Here is a 16,724-nt window from a genome sequence, read left to right on the forward strand (position 1 = left end):
TGTCACACGCTTCAAATAGACCATACTAGGTCATTTTTCATGACAACTTTTCATGATAACGCCTCACTAAGGGCCAGAATTGAGCTTTTTTGTAGGGATCAACAGAGGTCCTGATGAGTAGGCAGGAGCGGTCTGCCTATGAAACATGTCATGTCGTCAAAGTAGACTACACTTGTGATTCTACTTACTAACCCCTTTTTAATGTTCCCAGCTTGCGAAGCCATTAAAATTAATTTTTTCGACTAGCCAGGGGATTTTTAACCTTTTTTACACCACTATTCACGTAAACAGGTCCCTACACTCCCTAACACATATCACTATCCTTATCACATCACATAGCCTATTGTCAAAAAATATAAGGGCTCCCGCGTCACTCGTAGGTTGAAGCACGCCCCGCCCCGTAGAGGGACGGGAAGACCCCAATGATGGGAGAATGACACTATGGGATTCATAGTGTGTGAGGGGTATTTTAAAAACACACAGTGCCCTCATTCTGCCACCCACAGAGAGGCCTAATTTTCACATTGTAGTTTTTCACAAGTTTAGAGAATATCACTTAAAATTAGTCACCACTCACATTGATAGAATCCTATTGTTTACAAGTCTAGTTCAGGAGGGTGATTCTATCATCTCCTCTACACTTCCCCAATTGATTTTTTGCACTTAAGTGCACCACCAGTCCTCCCCCTGTTGACTGTGAGGACAGCCCCGCCCCAAAACTGGCTCAGGACGGAAAAATATAATGATAGTAACATTGTATTATTAACATTTTGTTTTTCCTTTTTTTTACTGCTCAGAGAGCAGTGGGGCGACGCTTCTAGTGCGGTGGGAATGTGTTAATAGTTCAGTTTATCCAATTTGATTTGGGCAATGCTTGTTAGAATGCCACAAAAACGCATGTCACTTTCGGACATTTTATCCACAATACAAATTTACATATAACATACAGGCACCTGCCCCTGCAGTCCTGCCTTTCTGTCAGCGGCGTAAGAGACACTAGATTTCTGGGGGTGACCGGGTTAGCCTCGGAGACCCAGTACAAATTGTCTGTGATCTTCACGTTGCTGGCTCCGATAATCCTGTAAAATTCGCAGAGTTTTTAAGTGAAAAAGTGATATTAAAATAAGTTAATTTAATACAAAGTTCAGGTGTGGTTTTATCAAACACAGCTTAATGTACGGTAGCTCAGGGAGTCAAGACATCTTCTGCCGAAGGCCAAAGGCAACCTGGAGGTCACGTTTTTAATCTCTGCAGGATCTACTTTTCATCCTTGGAAGATTCATAGCATGAGTGTTACTGTATTTGCATAATATTGACCCCTGTCATGTTCTGTTCTGGTAGGCTGTAAGAACATGACTGGAAGCGATTCATAAGCAGAGACAGGACTCTTTTTTTGAGGGGTGTTGTTTTGTAGAATTATATAGAGGGAATTCGACCCACAGGAATACAAGATCTATACATCAGCACCAGTTACATTACACAAGATACCATTAATTTTTTTTGGCAATGGAAGATTAAGCGATTTGCCCAGAATCACGGGATGTGGAACCATTACCAAGACTTGAACCTGGTTCCCCAGTTCCGAAGTCTGCATCTCTGGCCATAATGCCACATTTTCTCTCTTAGATAAAATGCAACAAAATGTATTTTGAGAAGCAGGTAGCTCTCCTAACTGGATTTGGGGTGCTGATAATCCAAATACATTGTGTCATAGTGCTTTGAAGTGGTTGAAAAGACTGGTTGGATACTAAATAACAAGTGTGCTAAATTTGACTCAAAGCAGAGAGGCAACAGAAGCAGAGAGACCGCTCAAAAATGTGTTTGTGCTTTACATGGAGCTGGAATCCTTGAAACAGATATATCTTCTCCTTTCTATGGTCTTTTTTTCTCACAGACTGGGGTAGTCAGAGAGAGCACCACCTCATGTTGCTCACAAATGGAATGGGGCAGTCAGGCCTGTGCATCATGAACTGGAGCAGTCAGAAAAGAAGAGGCAGTGTTTAATGCTACTAGGGTGTGTATTTGGAAAGATTGAGCTTGTTTGGGCCCACCTGCTTGTTTCTTTCAAAGGTTGCTGAAGAGCAGTGGGGCTAGCCCTGGGCATGTGTAGATAGAAAATGTTTGTACCTGGTGGCCACCTGCCCTCGGAAACCCTCAGACACCCATGGACATCGCCCGCAACCTCGTCATCATACTCCACTCCTCCCTCTCCATGAACCGACCGACCAAAGCTGTATCCTCCACAAGCTTTAACACCCTCCGCATACTCCGCAAGCCCTTCAAATGGATCCTCCCCGAATCCAGGAAGACCGCCAACCTCGCACTCATCACCAGCAGGCGGGACTACGGGAACGCTCTCTACGCCGGAATCAACAAATCTCTACTTCACAAACTCCAGACCATGCAGAACGCCGCAGCCAGACTTGCCCTCAGCATCCCACGATAAGACCACATCAACCAGCACCTCTGAAACCTCCACTGACTCCCCATCGAAAAAAGAGTGACCTTCAAGCTGCTCACACACGACTACAAAGCCCTCCACAACACTGGACCCCAATACCTCAATGAAAGAATGTCCTTCCACACCCCCAAAAGAAACCTCCGCTACGCTGACCAGGCCTTGGCCGAAATCCCCTGCAAACACATAGCTAGAATGGGAGGCAGATCCTTCTCCTACATCGTGGCCATGCCCTGGAACGAACTCCCCCTCAACATCAGACGAAGCCCTATACTGCAAGCATTCAGGAAGAGCCTCAAGACCTGGCTTGTCGGATGAGCAGAGCTGCCCGAAACTCCCCTCCCCCCCAGCGCCTTGAGACCCTTACACGTGAGTAGTGTGCTCTACAAATCCCTGAATGATTGATTAATTGACTGATTGATTGGTTGCCTTGCTGGGGCTGCTGAAGTGGAAGGGGAGGTCCAGGGAAGGTGTAGGATAGAAAGTGTTGGATGTTCTCTGGTTCTGCCAAAATAGGGGGGCAATCCCGTTGTAGTCGCATCTCTGACCCTGCCTCCACATTGTACTCAGGATCACAGATCCTGTAGTTTTCGTATGCACAAAATTGCACCTCTGTCTCTTTGGGGAGACCTTCATGAAAGCAGCCTCATTGTGTGACCCGCAAGATAGTCATAAGTATTAGAAGCAGGGTCAGACTGGGAGAGAAAACTGACCCGGGCACCACAATAAAAGTGTCCTCAGTAGTGAATCAGGAAGCTAAAAAAATGGCCAACATTGAAAAATCGGGGTAGGACTGCACATATAAAGACACACTGCAAAGGTGTTTTACAAAAAATAGCCGGTATCACTGGAATGATGTGGCAGGGAAGTGTCAAATTATGTAGCAGAGTTCAGTAAATTATGTGTCATGGAAAAGCAAATTACGCAGCGTAGTGCGAACATTTTGTAATGGTATTATTCCATTATTTTGTTAATTTTACACTTTTTAACACTGTCTAGGCATTGGTTGCACCTCATTAGTACCAGTTTAGTATCTAAATACAGCAATATTCAACAGAAAGGTGACCGTTCCACTTTTGCAAAGGGCCTTCCACTGTGCGTCAACATGTGTTGCTGCGTTTTTAGTAACTTTTGAATCGTTTGAGCTACAAGCTATTTATTTTCTTTAAAATCTGCAGATTATGCAGCAGGTGGTTTATGTGGTGAATGCATAATTGTTCAAAAAATGCTGCGGCTGCACAATCGCATAATTCCAGTGGCCCTGGGTGTAGCAACCAGCATGCACGGGCGCTTGCTACAAGCAATGTTTGTGGTAATATCAGGGAAATCAACAGCAATAACCAGCCCACCAGACTACAAAACCAGACCACAAACAGCCAAAAAACATCCGAACACTGACCTGTTGAACCAGCCCTTCTGGCCCCGCCAGATTGCCCTACATGCCAGTCCAACCCTGCCAACGCACCACAGCAGAAAGCCCTAAAATCAAAGTAATTTCTTAACTATTAAACTGCAGGCCATTAACACTTTCAGTTTTACTTGTTTGGCCTGAAAGCGCCTTTTTGCAACGAAAAGAGCAAACGTCGCATCTGTTTGATACATTCTAAATGCATGCTAGGGGGCTTCTTCTGCACTAAGGGAATTGAAGGGCCGGCCTGCAGTAGCCCGAAGGGACAGCAAACACATTGCAAAGGGTGTCTGGTGGCCATTCACTTCCATTAATAGCAATTTTGCAATAAACAGATAAGAAACAGGTTTCCTGTCCCGCGTATTTCTGTATTCGGGGCGGGCTGCAAACAAAAGATGCATCACCTGGAATTGCATTTATATAGCGCGTATTACCCCTGGCGAGGCGTCAAGGCGCTTTTCAAAGTACTCCTTCTGTAGATTCCAGCACCTCCCTTTGCCTGCGGGGCGTGAACTCTTCTGCTGAGAAGCAGGGGCAGAGGCCTCCACGCTGAGCCCTGAGCCCAGGGCTGGAGGTGACAGGCCTGCTCGGCTGACCGCTGTCATTCTATCGAGAATGGCAATGTCCGGCCAACAGTTTGTGCTAAAAGCCCCAAACCTGTAAAACAACAGCCTACATCTAGCCTCGGGAATTTGACCTCTGCACGAGCGAATAACCAACCCACCCTCTAAATTCGACCCGGGCTGAAACGAGGTTAGCAGGTCAAATGCAGAGGTAGCGTTTTAACGCTCCAATGGCCCCGCCAATAGTGGAAGTGCACATTTTGTGTCCACTACGCCCCCCGACACTTGTCCCCCGTGTCCCCTCCAAAATCTGGGCGGTTGGGTAAATTCCACCTCTCGCCCACACTCCCTACAGCCATGCTTTCCGTAGCGCTGCAAATAACAAAGGCCACTACTATCAGTTAAAAAAATAAGTGGGGGGACGCTGACGTCACGACTGGAAGGACGTCACGAAGGGTGGCTTGCACCATCAGACTCATTGCCTGCCTCCCCTCGCTCACCCCTCAGATGCGATTGCATCAGAGAAGCCAGCGCATGAGCAGCGTTCTGAATGAGCTGCGATCTCGCCCCAGAGAGGCCAAAGAGTGAATGTGTGGCTCCATTTGCTCCAGTAATCGAGCTCCTGGTAAAATAAGTGGATGGACGCCGTCCACCCGCGTGGTACCCCGACTCGAATCCTGACCATCACCCCAGCGTGGATAGTGAACCCCACAGCCTCGGGTGAGTGGGAGCCGCGGTGGCTGCGCCGGGATTCGAACACGTGACCTGCAGGTTACTCACAGATATTTACTTAAAACACTGCGGGCGCAGATGAGCAAACAAGCTCTGGTGCACAACGGATTAGGTGACAGGTTGGCATCCGCGTGTGGCATGACCGTTCTTGTCCCAACCTCTGGTCCTTGCCCGGGGAGGGAGGGAGGGGGCCGGCCCCAGAGCCCCTCCCACCGCCGCCCTCACCAGGAAGCCTCAGTTGTAAACCAGACCCAGCGGCCACACGCCGGTCCCTGGCGGCGGCAGCAGCGTGCCAGCTACAAACTGCGCCCCCGCACCTGCGGAAGCGCACAGAAGCCCAGGGAGACCACCGAGGCGCGTGTGGAGGTGAAGAAGGGGTCCTGCTGCTAGCGGGGGATGCTGCGCTCCTGGGAGGGGGACTGCCTGAGACACCTGAACCTGTAAGGAAACTTCAATCTCACTTGTGTGTGCATTTATTTATTTATGTATTTATTTATGCGCTTTTATATAGCGCGGACTTTACCCGAAGGTGTCAGAGCGCTTCACTGTAGGAACAGAACTGATACATGAGGAGAACAGTACAAGTGAACAAATTACAAAAGCGAACGTTAAGTTACATGAGGCAAAAATGACAATTGTGAGCAAACAAAATACAACAGGTAGCAAACGGCGCATTATAGGAGGAAAAAGTGACATGCGTGCAGGTTACAACAGCGTACAAAGTACAAGTAGAGGTATAATACTGCAGTGCAAGTATCTAAAGCAAACAACATGTAAGAGGTAGCAATTGCATACATCTGAAAACCACAAAGCAACTTTGCACTCTTCTATACGCCTGAAACGTTCAGTAGCTAGCTGCAGATTTCTCGGCTCTGTGGCTGTGTTTTGTGAGCCGCACAATTATTTAAATTGAAACTAAAACTGCTTTATTTGATGTACGAGGAAAACGTGCTTTGTAGATAAATCAATCCATTTTACTATGTAGCGTTTAGCCTGTTTCCAAGCACACCACAGTTCTAGATGATGAAGTAATGATAGCAAAAGGAAACGTGCTGAGGAGCAAACCTGTGGTCAAGTGGGCACGCCAGGATTATAACTTGTTTTTTGTGTGTTTGTTTTGGAACCGAGTTGTCAGCCGTTGACTTGGCTGACAGTTCATCCCAACTACTTGACTGACACCTGTCAGTCGCATGGGTCATTAAGGACAGCTTTTGATCCCTAAAAGGGTGTATTTGAAAAGTGTAAGTCACGTGGTGTCTGAAGAGCCTCATATCTCCGTACATTGCGCGCTGTGGCCACCGGGTGCCCAGTTGTAAGCCTTTCTCGGTGTCCCCTCTTTAATGAGAACTAGCAACAGGGTGGCAGAGGCGGTAATCTTCTCAAAGCTATTTCCTGGGAGACGGATTCACGGACATATTCGTGGGGCACAGCCGGGTCACGTGGGCAATGCCATCGAGGTAACCCTCCCCCTCCCCCATGCCCTAACCTGTGGATACTTCATTTGTTTATTAATTTTGTATAGTGCCAACCAACCAGGGCTCGAGTCGGGGTACAACGCGGGTGGACGGCGTCCCCCCACTTATTTTACCGGGAGCTCGATAACTGGAGGAAATGGAGCCACACATTCACTCTTTGGCCTCTCTGGGGCGAGATCGGAGCTCATTCAGCACGCTGCTCACGCGCTGGCTCCTCGGATGCAATCGCATCTGAGGGGTGAGCGAGGGGAGGCAATGAGTCTGAGGGTGCAGGCCGCCTTTTGTGACGTCACTTCCTGTCGTGAAGTCAGCGTCCCCCCACTTCTTTTTTTAGAACTTGTGCCCTGCATCCAACTAGTTCTGGCCTCCCAAGCTGCACCCCATTGACCCCAGAAAGTAGGAAACAAGTCATTGGAAGTAGTGCTTCATTATAGAAGTGGCTTGTGGCTTGAACGGTCATATTTGGGCATTGGGAATTAAGTTTTAATCCTGGCATCGGCTCAACATCGTGTGATTCTAGGCAACTGACAATCTCTTTTGCCTAAAAAAGAGGAGAGATAGAGTGCTATAAAACATCCTACAAAGTAGAAGGAGGTCTGATTAGCATAGGCAATAATGTCTTTCATCACTGGAGGGTCTGACAAAACCATATCATCACCTCCTTCAGGGCCGGCTTTAGCGCTGGTAGTGCCAGGTGCCGCAATCTTTTTTGGCACCTTCCCCCATGATCTCCTCTAATGTGCCCCTCATCTCTCCATAGCACCTCTCTCACATACACTTAATTTGTTTTAAAGTGCTGGTAAAGACTGGTGTTACTAATCCACTCAGCTATCCGCATAAAATACAGATCTGTTCTTTGCAGCAGGTATATTAACCCTCTGTGCCACTGTAAGATAAGTCAAACCTGTCCCTAGACAATATTTTGATATCTCCCTCTCTCTCTAGCAGGAATATTAACCACAAGAGTAATCTTGACACTTTTATTGCTGCCTGAAAGCTGAATGCACAAGAAACTCTGCAGCAGACGCTTTTAAAGTAAGTTATTGCAAAACACAGTGTCCACCCCTGCGGTCAGTGCCCCCCTCCACAGGTCAGCGGCCAGTGCGGCTGGACCTGTCACATTGCCCTAAAGCCGTCCCTGACATCCTTTGCAGTCATAGCTGAGACCCAAACTGCAACATGATCAAAAAGGCATAGAATGAGGTCTACAGTGTATGTTTTTCATGTTCATCTACTATTGCACAGCAATAAGGGTTTGAGGCAGCACATAAGTCGTGTAGTGGAGAAGTGTGGCTCAATGCTTAAGCAGCAGACCCTGATGCAGAGGTCTGGCCTGGGACCAGGGTTCAATTCCCACCTTGGCGGGTCTTGGGCTCAATTTCCCTGGACTTGATAATTCTCGCCGCGGTGCCTATTCCAATCATGGGTCCCACTCTGCAACTCTGGGCAACAGCTTTGCCTAATCTCCACAACGGCCCCAACAGCGCTAGGATGCCTGGCTTCACCTTGGGGGTGCCCAGGAGTGGGCACTTCACAGGGAAAGGCCAGGAAGGGTTCCACAGTGGTGGGTGATTCGTGCGCTATATAAGCACTACATTTAGTAACTTTATTCGACCAATTAATTGTCCCTCACAATAAAATGTATAAATAAAAGACTTCCATAAACAAATTATACAATGATATAAGCACGTAAGTAAAAATGTATCATGATTAATTAAAACCTTTACAATTCCATCAAAGTGCGAACAGACAACAAAGAAATTAAATCACATTAAAAAAGCATTGAGGTAAAGCCACTAAGAAAAGAGAGTGCAGCATGGGGAGCATTCAGTGGAAGTAACTGCAAAGTGCCACGTGCCGCCTTGAATCAATGCAGATACTCCATAGCAAGCAGAGAGTAGAAAATACAGCCAGTGTGGAAAGGACAATAGTACAATGGCAAAAGCTATGTCCTAGATAAAACAACACATTAAAATAAGCAAAAGGGTAGAATCACGGAGCACATGGGACAGAGGGTCTCAAAGAAAGAGGACACAACATGAGAAACAATAAGTGCAAATATGTTCCAGAGTGTCACATACGTGCAACGAATCCATACAGATGCTTCATTGTGGAGATTAGAAAATACAGCCTGTGGGGAAAAGACAATAGTAAAGCGCTAAAGCTGTGTCCTAGGGGCTTTAAAGTGTAGGAAGCGTGAAGGATTTGGGTGAAGTTATAGTCTAACATATATTTCAAAGCGCAAAATGTCAAGCAGCTGAACCATGTCAGATATTTCAGACCAGATGGGCTAACAGTATCAGAAATACAAACCTTCTTCCTCCTCTATCCTTCTGCTATCATTCCAAATCAAAATAACTGACTAACATATCCACCACTTAAAATGTACTTGCATGTTTCACTATACTAATTCAACACTAATCCTCTATGGGTCCCGGAGTAGCGTGCTACTTGCCGAAAAAGCGCTTCGACGCCTCGTCAGGGGTAGTAAGCGCTATATAAATGCAATTACAATACAATACAATACAATACAATAAAAGGGGCTGTAGAGCCTGTGGGGACAGCTTTCAATCTAGTGCATCTGTCGGGTGCCATAGCTGTGGGCCACCAGTTCATGGAGTTGACGCAGGCTCATGCTTGATGCTGCTGCTGGGATGCTGCCAGGCGTGGACTATTATCCTCAGGAGCCTTCGGCTGCAGCAAAGAACTTGCCAATTCGTGCCAGTTGATTGGGACATCAGACGAGGAAATACACAACATTGCCTCTCTGCATTATCTTACGCCATGCTGCAAAAATAATGGCCTTAAATCAATTCTCCTTTGGTGAAGCAACTCTGGACAGCAACATACCGTGTGGTCTGCAGATTCTAAGATATATGGGCACAACCTGCACCTCCTTAGCCCTGGAGAGGTTTTTTCCAATGGGCCCTGTATTCCCAGAGGGGCAGTGTCCTGAGTCTATCAGCGGAATGTTCCTTAGGGCTTATATCCCATAGCCGCTCTCAGGTGTGGTTGACAGGCGGTGTCTTCATGGGATTTGTCAAGATCCTCAGTGCCCGAGATGTTTCAAATGTTATTTATGTCCTGTTCCTTTGATAGGAGTGTGCCTGTATTTTTTCACAGTTCTCTTTAAGTGCTGCAACATTATGACTGGCTCGGTGATACATTCCGTGGCCACATTCAGTGTGGGTATCTCACTGCAGCGATACCTCGATCACTCGCTCTTTTTGATCTGAAATGTCACACACACACAATGCAGTCAGTCTGCTCTGACCGCTTGATGGTAGTATTTAATTCAATCCTTTTTACACTCAAGGGCAGATTTACAAGCCCCTTGCGCCACATTTGCGTCACTTTTAACATGGGAAAAATGACGCAAAAGTGGCGCAAGGGGCTTGTAAATCTGCCCCTCAGTGTCTTTATTCACCAGCCCGAACTCCAGTGAATCAGTGTGCGTCTTGTTGTTTTGGGGAATCTGTTCCTATTTGCAGCTCTGTGGCAACACTCTAATCTCTCTGTGAGCATGCCAGGGAGTGCGAGGTGCCCCTAGCTGAGAATGGGTAGCAAGTGTGCCCACTCTACTATTCGAATCCCCTCGGCTCTAGGGCTCGGTAATTTGTGGTAAAGTTTAATTAGGGAAAACAATGTTTTGGCTGCTTTTTCTTCAAGGGACTCTACATGTGGAAAGGGTTTGCCAGTGTCTGACAGACAGCCGGACGCCAGGGTAACTTCATTTGGAAGTTGTGGTTATGTTTAAGGGGCCCAAGTTCCATACCAAATGACGTTTCTTGGCTCTTTTTCCAAAGACCAGAACTGTAGTTTTTGTGGCGTTTGCGAGCAGGGCATTCTTGGTGTTGTAGGCATGTAATATGCCCAATGCCATCTTTATGCCAATGCGCGTATGGTCCAAAATCACCAAGCCACATGCGTACTGTATCATAGGTAGTTTGTTGTTTGTAAGTTTGCCTTACTTCTGTGGAAAGAGATTTCCTTTCAGCAGCTCCGAGTATTACATAAGATATTTAAAATGCTAATGCATGCCCATTTGATCATTTACTATTGCCTGCTTTGCAATAAAACACAAAGGGCTGCAAAGTTGGCTTAAAGAAGCCCCACATCGCTGACAATCTTTATATGTGGAACGCAATGGGCCAATATGATGGCTTATCATGTCGGGTGCACTTATCTGTGATACATCATGAAAAAGGTGCCATGTGGCATAAGTGCAATTTACATATTCAGAGGTTTTTGATCTTATGATTTAATTAGTTCCTCGAAGCATCCTGTTGACCGTGGGTGCTGTACAAAAACAACTAATGTCACAAACATAAATGTGAAAAAATCCTCAGAATTTGCTTGAAGTATTGTAAATCACATGTTTATAATCCACATATTGAGGGGTAGTTTTCGATTTGAATGATTCAGGCTCAATTTTCAAAGTGAAGAGAGATTAGCTTACTTGGTACTTTGAAAAGATGCTGTTTCTCCAATGAGTAAAACAAATGCTTCCTCTGTAATATGGTAATGCTTTGGTAATAACGCTATGTAAAGTGAGAAATGGCATGCAGAATCAGCCTTATGTGTCTCTATCACTCCCCGCAGCATCCTTTAGATATGCTACTAAGTCTCACCTAGATCTTTAGATAACAGACACTGTGCAGACCCGGGAGCTGGAAGTCTCATGTCCTGGGACACTGTCCCAGCCCCTCCTCTGCTCACAGTGCTTTCTCCCACAGCCAGGTCTGACCAGGATAAACCATGTGAGCGGTGCTGGCCGGGCGCTGGGGCTCCTGCTATAAATTACAGGTGGGACATAGGCTCCAAGGCCCTTATAACCTGGTGCATGTGAGCTATTTGCACATCTAAAATCATCTTAAATAAGCAAAAAAACAAAAAAAGAATTCGAGGGCAAATTCTTAATATTTACTATTGCTAATAGTATTTGCAAATTCCACAATATTGTTATTCCCAAACTCATAGGTTTGCAGTATTCACATAGAGGTTTATTAATATAATTTTCCGGAGACTGAATACCCCATATTTAATGAGGGTACAAGGTGAGAATCTCCATGATTGTCTGGAGCAAGAAGGCTTCCAGGGTCAAACTTTCAGCATTACAACTAGATATTAATCAGGGTGGGTTAGCACCGCCAAAAATCCGAACATATTATGAGGAGGCTATTTTAGACCTAACAGCTCGTTTACTGGAATCAAATGGATTATTAGAGAACTTTTTTTTTGGACACAATGGTACAGTAATCTGGTTTGCAAATCCGGATATTTTTAAAAACATCTAAACTCCCAAATAGAACTAGATATAAGACTCTGCAGGATTATGCCTCTAGCCTACAGTCCCTTTTTAAGCAAGCAGGTTCTACTGGATTCCCCTATTTAATATTGGGGGACTGCAAAAGTTTGGGTCTTCAAATTCAATCTAGTCACCTCAGGAATTGGAAGGATTGTGGTTTAGAAGAGCTTGGTTTTTTTTAATGCAGGATAAAGTAATCACCCGGCAAGAGGTTCAGAATAGATGCGGGGAATGGTACAAGCCTGGCATTTTTGAATATTTACAGATTATACATTTTTTAAACGAATATAATCTCTCATCTAGTGGTGCCCCGACCAAGTTGGTGACCGCTCTATTTCGAGCCAAACTAAGAAGAGTGAGTAATTGGTACTCTCAGGTGTGCAATCAAAATGAATCTCCTCTGGTTGAGAAATTTCTAGAAAGAGTAACCCGGGAAACCAATTGCACTCTGTCAAGTCAGGAGTGGTAGTCTATATCCCAGTTAGGGAGTAAGGCATTAGGAGCTGTCAATTTAAAAAGAATGGCCCTCTTGTCTCGATGGTTGGCATACTATACACCTAAAATAAAAAACAAAAAATATACTGAAGTGGAGAATAGATGCTTTCGCTGCTTGGCATAAGGGGAAGGGGCTTGGTTACATATATTCTTCACGTGTCCAAACCTTGAACCATTCTAGGGTAAGATTTTTTCGGCCATAAATCAGGCAATCCAGAAGAGGCTAGATCCAGAGGCTGAGGAGGTCAATTTTGGAATTACTAAATTTAGGGAAAACCTGACAAAAGCAGAGGTGACTTTTATAGCAATTTGCTCCCTCGTTGCTCGCTCGTTCACTGCTGTATGGAAATATTTTGCTAACCTTGAACTATGGTGGAAACAGAAGTTCTATAGACATTTTAAGCAGGATCTTAAAAATAAATAAATAAACAGTACACATATTTGAATTCTGGTTTATCCTGTGGAGGTATCTTGTTTGGTGAAAAGATAGTCTGTTTTTGGTCGCTCGTGTATTATAGCACTTTAGAACTTTTGCACTTTGGTATGCTAGATTTGCACATCTGTAAAAAGTAGATACTTTTGACCTAAACACTTCTGAAAATTGAGGATGCTGCCAGAGTATTGTTGCAAAATCTTCTGCTGTACTGTACTTAATCTGTTATATTAACAAAATGAAGGTAGTATTGTTCCCTTTTACAGAGATGGAATTGCACATCTAAAGATCACATTTAATGCACAGTTTTCAGTGTGAGATAATTTTTTTAACATGAGAATTTACATTATCGGGGTGCTTTTTTAATCTTTCTGGCACCTACTACCAAAAAGTGCCATTGATACACCAAAAGAGTTGTATACACAAATTTATAGCAATTAGAAAGAGATGTTCAGCACACACTTATATTTCCAGAAACAGCCAATGTAGTGGCGAACGGAGCTCTATATAGTCACGGTCGTGTTAAAGAAAAGGCTATCAGGATTTCGATTTGTTTGGCATTTGCGTACTTCATTTGGTCCACTATCATTTCGTCGTATGCCTTGACAAAGTCTATGGGAAGACGAAACACCTGTTGGCAGTTTTGTCTGGATTTAACATCAAAAGAAAAAGAAAAGAATTACATCATTTGAAGATATTTTTTTATGTGGACTCTGCTTTTTGAGTAGAACTTACTTCTTCGGATCACTTTATTCGTGTCGAAGAAATGAATACTTGAAATATTGATTCTATAAACCTAAGGCCACTACATTGGCCGTTTCTGTAAATATAAGGGTGTGCTGAACATCTTTCTAATTGCTATAAATTTGTACTTAATCTGTGCTGTTTCTATGTCGGGTGAAAGACAATTCACTCCGGGTCTTTCCGGGTATTATAGCACTGTAGTATGTTAGATCTCCACATTCGTAAATAGTCGAGACATTGACTAAAGCACTTTTTAAAATGAAGGAAGTAGCCAGATTATTGTGGTAATATGCTTATTCTCTTTTTCCTTGTATTTATTCCATGTTGGTTTTAGGCATACGTGCAGGTTTTGATCAGAGAATGGCATTTAAACTCCCATTTTATCGATTGTTCTTGGTATGTCTTATTTGCTCTACTCAATAAAAAGAAATAAAAAAAAGAGAATCCCCATGAAAAAAACTCTAAAAGATAAATGAGCAAACGCAAATTTGCGAACGATTTTTGCTTTGCCCAATTTTGCACCTGGTAGATATTATGCATGTATTACATTTTATGCTTATTGGTAGTCCTGGATTAAAACGATTGACATTGTTTTCCATCTGAGAAGGCTGGACTATGGGAATTCTTTATATCTAGGGGCCAGTAAATCTTGCACTCTGCGACTCCAGAGAATTCAGAATGCTGCAGCCCGGATTCTGTTAGCACCTTCTAAATCGTGCTCAGTGTCGAGGTCACTATCCAAACTTCATTGGTTGTCAGTGGAGAGAAGAGATCAATTTAAGGCTCTATGTGTAGCCCTTAAAATTCTGTCTCATCAAGCTCCATCTGTTCTAGCTAAATTGTTAGTGCCATACTGCGCGAACCGACCACTTCGTTCATCGGATCTAAGACTGGTCTGTATTCCCAGTGTCTGTAGAGTCAGGGAAGGTGGTCGGTCCTTCAAAGTTCTGGCGGCTAAACTTTGGAATTCTCTTACCCCTGCAATTCAAGGACTCCAAAATCATCTGGAGTTCCGTAAAGCAATAAAGACATGGCTATTCCCGGGATAATTTCTGCCTTCTCGTTGATTGTTTTAACCATGTTTACTTGGTAGCGCTGGGACGCCCTGTCGCTGGGGCAGCCATGTGTTAAGCCTTCTGTGTAATTCTTTTTAAGTCAGTTTTGATAGTATATTGTCAGGGACAGCTGGGATCAAATGTGCCAGCCGCGGGCCGTGCAGGTAAGAGCAGTGGGGCTGGGTTAGGGGGGATTCGACAGATGACCACAAGGGAAAATTAAATAAATAATTTTCCCTCCTCGTCGTCTGTCAAAATCCCCCCTCACCCGGCCCCACTACCCCAGCGCTCGTTCGTGCATGGGCCGCAACTGAAATGTAGAGACCTCGGGCTCAGAAGACCTATGTCCCAAACAGCTCACTGCACTCGACTATCCCCCCACCCAATTTAATACTAGTTAATATCCTGCACTCCCCAATTTAGTTGCATTGCTGCAATGGAGCCTAGAGAACTGACATTTAAGGGGGCATATATGGGGCCCCAGGTAAAACTAATAGGGTCACCTACAAATGGCAGTTATAAAGAGGGTGTGTATATATATATATATAATATATATATGTATATGTGTGTGGACGTTAGCTTAAACTATATAAATCTGACTTGGTATGTGTGTGTGTGTTTACAACCATACTAAATCAGCTTCAAGCATTTTAATCAAACATGTAGTCTATTTATTGCCTCAAACAATCTTGCATTGCAGTGAAAGGTAGATGGAAAAGCTGTTTTGGTAGGGCCCAAGCGGGTGGGGGAAGACCAACGGAGCTGGAACAAGGGCCCCATCTGGCCCCCTATGGCGGCGCCAGTGCGTTGTTGCCAAAAAATCTTGCTTTCCCCTTCTCCGCCCATTGCCACCCACCTCATCCTGCCATCGAGTGATTAAGGACCCATGGACTGTCCAATCGGCTGCTTCATGGCAGTTTGGCATCCCTGTACCTGTGCAATGCATCCGTGCTCACTCGGGCTCCCAGGACTGATGCATCTGCCTCCGGGCCCCTGGACAAATTAAGAGGGGCTTCCGAAGACCCATCTGTTCTGCCACAGAGACAAAGCAAGGGGACAGAGGTGATCAGGATGAGATTGATGGGATTTGAAAGGCGCGCCAAGACCAAGAGACCCCTTGAATGTAGAGGGTACTTCTGGAAAAAAAGAACCTGAGATGACCACACCAAAGTGGTCCATACGACAAATGTCCCCTTACAAGAAACTGCCAGGGAAGACAGATGACAGATGATGATCAGCCGGAATCTCTCTCCACTGAGTATTGAACTGGAAAAGGTGTGAAAACAGTCAGTGGTGAACAAAAGGAGGTGAACCCCTGGGTGACTTACAGCGGACACGCCCCATGCACGCCGAAGGCGCGCCAAAGTAAGCCCGTCTACGCCCGTCCGTGCCTGGACCGCGCCCAGCGCCAGACCCCTGGACTCCGCAAAACCCACTCCTCCCGCATAACGTACGATGCCGCCACCCTCTCAGCACTCAACCCCGGCCGTCTCCCAAACTGCTACCAAGCCGCCCCAGGACACACCCATGGACCCTTCACCTGCCACCCCTGCAAGTTCGACTGCATCAGGACCCGCACCAAATCCTCAAACTCCAAACAGAGCTCCGATACTAACCACCTGAAGTGCATCCTGCTCAACACCCGCTCGGTCCACCGACACGCCACTGAACTTTGGGACCTACTCGACACCACTTCGCCGGACGTCGCCTTTCTTACAGAAACCTGGATGAACGCCTCATCTGCACCCGACATCGCCATAGCCATCCCTGACGGCTACAAGATCATCCGAAAAGACCGCATCAACCAAACAGGAGGAGGCATCGCCATCGTCCATAAGAACACCATCCGCACCACAACCAGTTCCGACGATGACCTCGCAGCCGCCGAACACCTTCACTTCCAGATCCACACCGACTCCAAGACCACACTCAGAGGCACCCTCATCTACAGGCCACCAGGACCACGCACACAATTCAGCGAAGACATCACTGAATTCATCAGCCCACACGCTCTCCCCTCCGAGGACTACATTCTACTGGGAGACCTCAACTT

At 45.6% G+C, this 16,724-nt stretch overlaps 1 protein-coding gene across 2 annotated transcripts in view; it reads left to right on the forward strand.

Annotated features, from left to right (window-relative positions):
* The first annotated feature begins 5,397 nt into the window (after positions 1–5,397).
* LOC144773497 (P2Y purinoceptor 2-like) overlaps positions 5,398–16,724 on the forward strand; it is a 207,872-nt gene continuing 196,545 nt past the window's right edge. Inside the window, exon 1 of one of the 2 annotated variants that reach the window (XM_078658549.1) lies at positions 5,398–5,601. The gene's annotated coding sequence lies outside the window, so the exon portion shown is untranslated. Of the gene's footprint in view, positions 5,625–16,724 lie in introns of both variants that reach the window. The other variant, XM_078658550.1, reaches the window with a different exon arrangement.

Source organism: Lissotriton helveticus, chromosome 8 (assembly GCF_964261635.1).
Source record: "Lissotriton helveticus chromosome 8, aLisHel1.1, whole genome shotgun sequence".
NCBI lineage: Eukaryota > Metazoa > Chordata > Amphibia > Caudata > Salamandridae > Lissotriton > Lissotriton helveticus.